The 7,579-nt window shown below is 47.6% G+C and overlaps 1 protein-coding gene across 4 annotated transcripts in view; it reads left to right on the top strand.

Moving 5' to 3' along the window:
- The first annotated feature begins 805 nt into the window (after positions 1 to 805).
- The window catches only part of ATG7 (autophagy related 7), a 281,509-nt gene continuing 274,735 nt past the window's right edge, over positions 806 to 7,579 (top strand). For 2 of the 4 annotated variants that reach the window (XM_038772324.1, XM_038772322.1), the window contains exons 1-2: positions 869 to 887; positions 4,459 to 4,605. The gene's annotated coding sequence lies outside the window, so the exon portion shown is untranslated. Of the gene's footprint in view, positions 888 to 4,458; positions 4,606 to 7,579 lie in introns of all 4 variants that reach the window. The other 2 variants (XM_038772323.1, XM_038772325.1) reach the window with 2 other exon arrangements.

Raw genomic sequence — 7,579 nt, 5'->3', positions numbered from 1 at the left:
AGTCACCTCACTTCTCTGTGCTTCAGTGACCTCATCGGTAAAATGGGGATGAACCCTGTGTGCCCCCCGTGGGGCAACCTGATCACCCTGCCACCTCCCCAGCGCTTAGAACAGTGCTTTGCACATAGCAAGCTCCTCCAGGAGGCCTTTCCAGAATGAGCCCCTTCCTTCCTCTCCCCCTCCTCCACCTCATTTTACCTCCTTCCCTTCCCCACAGCACCTGTATATATGTTTGTACATATTTATTACTCTATTTATCTTACTTGTACATAGACTGTGAGCCCACTGTTGGGTAGGGACTGTCTCTATATATTGCCAACTTGTACTTCCCAAGCGCTTAGTACAGTGCTCTGCACACAGTAAGCGCTCAATAAATACGATTGATTGATTGATTTTATTTTGTTAGTATGTTTGGTTTTGTTCTGTCTCCCCCTTCTAGACTGTGAGCCCGCTGTTGGGTAGGGACCGTCTCTATGTGTTGCCGACTTGTACTTCCCAAGCGCTTAGTACAGCGCTCTGCACACAGTAAGCGCTCAATAAATACGATTGATTGATAGTAAGCGCTTAATAAATGCCATCATTATTATTATTATAAGTGGCGGAGGCGGGATTAGAACCCACGACCTCTGCCTCCCAAGCCCGGGATCTCGTCATTAAGCCACGCTGCTTCTCCCAGGAAGGGCACTAGGAAGCGGTTGGAGCTTAGAACGGTGGTCGGCACGTAGTAAGCGCTCAGCAGAGACCACCGGTATTGGGAAAGAGACGGGCGGGGCGGGCGCGCGGGGGATGATGTCATGGGCGCGCGCCGCCGCGAGCCGCTGCAGCTGGCGGAAGGAGGGCGGCGGTGGCCGGGCAGCCGGCCTTTCCCCACCCTGCTGCGGGCCACGGTGAGTGCAATGGGGGGGAAAGCCGCGGGGAGCGGGACGGTGTCGCTCCCCATTCGGAAAGAAGCCCCCATCTGGCCGCTCGGGTTCGTCTCCCTCCCCGGGAGCCGAAGCTAAGATCTGCCGGCCCGCAGGAGCAGCCCCCACCACTGCCCCTTTCGGGGGTCTCGGCGAGAGCGCCCTGGGCTCCCCCCCCAAGAAGAGCCGGCACTCTCTCGGGGGCAGGGAAACTGCCTGCTAAGTGGGTCGGATCGTACTCCCCCGAGCGCCTGGGACAGTGCCCTGCGCGCAGTGAGTGCTCAAAATAATAACGACAGCATTTAGGAAGCGCTTACTCTGGGCAAAGCACTGTTTTAAGCGCTGGGGGAGTTACACGGTGATCAGGTGGTCCCGCGGGGGGGCTCACAGTCTTCATCCCCATTTGACAGATGCGGTAACTGCGGCCCAGAGAAGGGAAGTGACTTGCCCAAAGTCACGCAGCTGCCAGTTGGCGGAGCGGGATTTGAACCCATGACCTCTGACTCCAAAGCCCGGGCTCTTTCCGCTGAGCCACGCTGCTTCTCCCACTGTTGGGTAGGGACTGTCTCTATATGTTGCCAACTTGTACTTCCCAAGCGCTTAGTACAGTGCTCTGCACACAGTAAGCGCTCAATAAATACGATTGATTGATTGATTCTCTGAGCGAGAGAGGGAGGTGGCTCTAGACACTCCTCTGCCGCGGATAGCCACTCGGGCAACTGCGGGGGAGGCTCACTCGCCCCTGGGGGTAAACTGATCCCGAAAAGGTGCTGCTGCAGCGGCGGCGGCTTAGGGGGTTGATCGAATGTGCAGGGTGGAGGACGGGCTACCTTTTGTCCCGTGTTCGGAGCCACCCCTTACTGCTGTCCCCTCCGTGCTTTTAAAAAAAACAACAACAAAATAAACAAAACTCAGGCTAGGGAATGTATGACGTGGGTTTGAAGTTACCATCTCGGCTCTAAGAGTCCGATAAAACCCCTGGGTACCGTTAGCATCAACACACTTGAAAATTAGAGGCTCCCTGCCCTCTCTCAGGTTCAGTCATTCATTCAATCATATTTATTGAGCCCTTACTGTGTGCAGAGCACTGGACTAAGCGCTTGGAAAGTGCAATTCGACAACAGATTAATTCATTTATTGTTGTATTTATTGAGCGCTTACTGTGTGCAGAGCACTGGATTAAGCATTTGAGAAGTACAATTCGGCAACATATAAAGACGGTCCCTACCCAACAACGGGCTCACAGTCTAGAAGGAGAGAGTCGACACGGAAACAAAGCCCTTCACTTTCTCACTGGCTTATTGCGATAAACTTTTAGGCCTGCGTTTTCCCCAGGCTTCATTAAAATGCAGTCTTAATTAGCAGTTTCCAGTTTAGCCATACGAGATGAAGTGGCAATCCCCTAGAGACAGGAAGGAGCCGGACCACCCGACCACTGGCCCATGTTTACATGAGGTTCGGAGGAAGATTTTTTTGATTTTTTTTTTTCATTTCCTCCATAGCGCTAGTTCTCATTCACGTGGACTTCTAATGACGGAACTTAAGTAAAAACTTAAAACTCCAGTTCATTGGTATTTGTGGTCCTCGACTTTGTTAATCCAGGCACTAGATGGCTCTGTGCTGGCCATCCTGAAAGTCTTTTAGACTGTGAGCCCACTGTTGGGTAGGGACTGTCTCTATGTGTTGCCAATTTGTACTTCCCAAGCGCTTAGTACAGTGCTCTGCACATAGTAAGCGCTGAATAAATATGATTGATTGATTGATTGATCTGGGCCGGTTATTACAATTGGAAAACTCAGTAAACTATTGGAAGTTGCTGCAATATTTAATTGAGTATTCACTATGTTTCAGGAGTGTTATTTAACTGTCAGCTTTTATTATTGGGGATTAAGACTGTGAGCCCCTCGTGGGACAACCCAATCACCCTGAACACCCCCCCCCAGTGCTTAGAACAGTGCTTTGCACATAGTAAGCACTATGCCATCATCATTATTATTATTATTATTATATACCAGACAGTCCAAGGTAGCACTATGGCAAACTACTTTGATACCCTGCCATGACTTTTAAAATCACTTCAAGCACCATGATCGAGTGGAGAGAGCAAGGGCCTGGAAGTCAGAGGACCTGGGTTCTAATCCTGCCTTGGCCAAATGCCTGCTGTGTGACCTTGGGCAAGTGACTTAACTTTTCTGTGCTGAGAAGCAGCAGGGTTTAGTGGAAAGAGCACGGGCTTGGGAGTCAGAGATCGTGGGCTCAGATCCCGGCTCCGCCACTTGTCAGCTTTCTGACTTTGGCCAAGTCACTTAACTTCATTGTGCCTGTTACCTCATCTGTAAAATGGGGATTAATGATGATGGTATTTGTTAAGCACTTACTATCTGCCAAGCACTGTTCTAAGCGCTGGGATAAATACAAGGTTATCAGGTTGTCCCACTTGGGGCTCACAGTCTCAATCCCCATTTTACAGCTGGGGGAACTGAGGCCCAGAGAAGTAAAGTCACAGGGTCACACAGCAGATAAGTGGTGGAGGCAGGATTTGAACCCATGACCTTCTGACTCACAGGCCCGTGCTCTATCCACTACACCACGCTGCTGTGAGCTTAGAACAATGCTTGGCACATAATAAGCGCTCAACAAATATCATTATTAGTATTATTATTCTCCTGTTCTCCCTCCTACTTAGATTGTGAGCCCCAGGTGGGACAGGGGCTGGGTCCAATCTAATTCACTTGTATCTGTCCCAGCGCTTAAAATAGTGTTTGACACATAGCGCTTAGCAAATACCATTTAAAAAAAAACAATTACTCTTCTCGAGTTTGGCAACTCATGTCTTCCAAGGGAATCTGGTTGGCAGTATTGGTACATTTTCTTATTAAAATGAAGCTTGGCCTCAGTGTGGTGTCCCTCCTTTCTGGTACCTACTTCTGGTAGTCTCCTTGGGTAGAGTATGCTCTTTCCTCTGGGAGTGGATTTGTTTATAATGGGACAATGTTGTCAAACATCACCGTTGAATGGCCTTATGATTTTTCAGAGATCATTAGGCTGCAAAAAATTGTTTGATATTAAGGTCTGCATTGCTTCCTCTCCCACACTTTTCAGGGCCCCTTCCAATCACTAGGACTTGCCCCTTCAGGGAGGAGGAACCAAAATCAATCACTGGTGTGAGCGTTCACTGTGTGCAGAGCACTGTACTAAAACAATAGAAGAGCCAGTATTAATGAGAGACGGACAAAGGAAAGAGCCTCTAATAACCTCTGTGCACAGTGCGGTTTGGGGCCTGGCTCGTGTGGAGCAGATGGTCTCAGTGATACGCCCCGGGACAGCAGGGCTCCATTCTGCTACCTCTCTCTCTTAGTGGACCAGGGCGGAGCCAATCTCTGACTGAATGAATCCTCCACCTTCCTAGTGTTGCCACCCCACCTGCCAGTTTAGCACTCTGTGTCTCTCGGTGGTTTATTTGGGAATGGTGTATTTCATGATTTAATTTTTTTTCAGTTTTTATTACTTTGTTTCCACTTTATCACTTTCGTTCCTCTCTTATGTCCCCTGCTAGATTGTAAACTCCTTGAGAGCAGGCACTGTGTTTGCCTAAGTGTCCAGTAGAGTGCTCTGCACAATGTAGAGGCTGTTGATGGAGAGGAGATCTTTCGTTTGAGGCTGATGAGCCTGATCCTGATACCAGAAGGGATTTTTTTTAATGGTAAGTGCTTACTATATGCCAGGGACTGCTGTAAGCTCTGGGGTAGGTACAAGTTAATTAGGTTGAACACAGTCCCTGTCCCGCATGGGGTTCACGATATTAATCCCCATTTGACAGATGAGGTAACTGAGGCACGGAGAAGTGAAGTGATTTGCCCAAGGTCACAAAGTAGACGATTGGCAGTTCCGGGATTAGAACCCAGGCCCACGCCTTATCCACTAGGCCATGTTTGTTGCAGCCTGAAACAGTTTTTTGTTTTTGTTGTCCGTGTCTCAGCACGTAAAGCAAATTGGGGATCACAGATACCCGTTCAATGAGAAGTTTTGGTTTCAAAGTTTACAGCTCACAGTCCTTGAATCGTGTCCTACCCTGAAACTGAATTGCCAGGGTTGGAGCATGCTCGGTAAGAAGCTTTTGGTAGCATACCGTAAGCAAAGACATGAATAATTATATAGAGATGGGTTTCTGAATGAGCAGTCGCTACAGTGTCATCAGTGGGCTCAGGTCCAAAGTGGGAAAGTGAGGAAGTTTTAGCTCAAGAGTGACAGATTTCCATCCATTGCATAATTCGGTGCTACTCTGGGTAGATAGATGTTCATTGGTGGTCCTGGAGTAGTAGTGGAACCTGACTTCACTTGTCTGCAGGTGTCAGGGATGTTCCTTATCTGCAGATGCTAATCCATTCTTCTGTTTGGTGGCCTTCATTACCTCACCAAAGCCTGGGAGCTTCCTGAGGTCATCTCTGGGTGCTGTAGAGTTTAACTGTATCGAGTTAAATAAGCTGTGCACAACAGTGGAATCGTGATTAAGAAGGCCTTCCAAATGTCTCTTCCTGGAGTCATTAATGGTTCCCTTTTCTTTGATCAGGGACCCCTCTAACTCTCGATCACGGGGCCTTGGTTCCTGGGGACTGGATCGGAGAGAGTTTTAGCGATTCTGCCAAAGCTGTATGAAAAATGAATGTTGGGGAACTGGCGAATGGCCTCTGCTTTTCCACCCTTGATTTGTTCCTGTTGTCAGTTCTTCTTTGGAGCTCAGCCTTGACTTGGTGTCAATTTCTCTTTTTTTCCTTAGAATGAATGTCACTCAGGCACAAAGACCCAATCTGTGAGATGACTCATTTCTTGGATCTTCTGGTCATGCTTATAAAACCAGAGTACTCAGGATTCTCATTATGGGCTTTGATGACAAATAAAGGCTCTCCCACATGCCACTGATAGTCAGAGGATGTGGGTTCTAATCCTGGCTCCACCACTTGTATGCTGTGTGACCTTGGGCAAGACACTTAACTTCTCTGTGCCTCAGTTACCTCATCTGTCAAAAGGGGATTAAGACTGTGAGCCCCACGTGGGGGCAACCTGATTACCTTGGATCTACCCCAGCACTTAGAACAATGCTTGGCACATAGTAAGGGCTTAACAGATGCCATCATTATTATTATTACCTAGTCTCGGATAGTTAAGGTGCCCAGAGTTCCTAGCTAACCCCTTTGAAAGCTATCCCAGTGGGTTGGGTCTTTAAATTCTTAAGCATTTAATTTCTGCTGATGTTGTTCCTGTCGCACTGGTATTTCAAATCCCGTTCTTGAGTTGGCTAAGTGACTGGCTTGTTGTTCAGTCCGGGAATCATCATTTCAGTCAATCGATTGTATTTATTGAGCGCTTACTGTGTGCAGAGCACTGTACTAAGTGCTTGGCAGAGTACAACACAGCAATTTAACAGACACATTCTCTGCCCACAACAAGCAGAGGGGATGACAGACAATATAATTAAATAAATTGTGGATATGTACGTAAGTGCTGTGGGGTTTGGGGGTGGCGAATAAAGGGAGTGAAACTGAGAAGGGAGAGCGTTCCAGGCCAGAGGCAAGACGTGGGCAAGAGGTTGGCGGAGAGATAGATGAGATTGTGGTACAGTGAGTAGGTTGGCACTAGAGGAGCGAAGTGTGCAGGCTGGGCTGTAGTAGGAGAGCAGCGAGGTGAGATTGGAGGGGGCAAGCCGACTGAGCACTTTGAAGCCGATGATAAGGAGATTCTGTTTGATGCAGAGATGGATGGGCAATCACTGGAGGTTCTCGAGGAGTGGGGAAACATGGACTGAATGTTTTTGTGAAAAATGATCTGGGCAGCAGAGTGAAGTATGGACGGGAGGGGAGAGACAGGAGGCAGGGAGGTCAGCAAGGAGGCTGATACGGTAAGAAAGACAGGATAGAATAAATGCTTGAATTAATGTGGTGGCAGTTTAGATGGAGAGGAAAGGGCAGATTTTAGCGCTGTTGTGAAGGTTGGACTGACAAGATTTAGTGATAGATTGAATATGTGTGTTGAATGAGAGTCATTTCTTAGCGTAGCTTGGATAATTTTGACATCTTGACGATTTATTTGCTTTGATCAGTCAGGCTGTTCCCATGTTGCCTACATGTTTATTTTTCTGGAAGAATAGACTTTTCTGGCAAACAGCATGGCCTAGTGGAAGGAGCACGGGCCTGGGAGTCAGAGGACCTGAGTTCTAATCCTGGCTCTTCCACTTAATAATAATAATGACATTTATTAAGCGCTTACTTTGTGCAAAGCATTGTTCTAAGTGCTGAGCACTGTTCTAAGCCCTGCTTGTCTACTGTGTGACCTTGGACAATTCACTTAACTTCTCTGAGCCGCAGTTCCCTCATCTGCATGATGGGGATTCATTATCTGTTCTCCCTCCAACTTAAACTGTGAGCCCCACATAGAACCTGATTCTCTTATTCATTCAGCCTTATTTTTTGAATGCTTACTGTGTGCAGAGCACTGTACTAAGCGCTTGGAAGGTACAATTTGGCAACAAATAGAAACAATCCCTACCCAACAACGGGCTCATAGTCTAGAAGTGGGGAGACAGACAAGAAAACAAAATAAAACAAGTAGACAGCCATCGATAGCATCAATATAAATAGAATTATAGATATATAAGCATCATTAATAAAATAAATAGAATA

Source organism: Tachyglossus aculeatus, chromosome X1 (assembly GCF_015852505.1).
Source record: "Tachyglossus aculeatus isolate mTacAcu1 chromosome X1, mTacAcu1.pri, whole genome shotgun sequence".
Taxonomy (NCBI): Eukaryota; Metazoa; Chordata; class Mammalia; order Monotremata; family Tachyglossidae; genus Tachyglossus; species Tachyglossus aculeatus.
The sequence above is the reverse complement of the archived record's forward strand: the minus strand, read 5'-3'. Positions and strand labels throughout refer to the sequence as shown.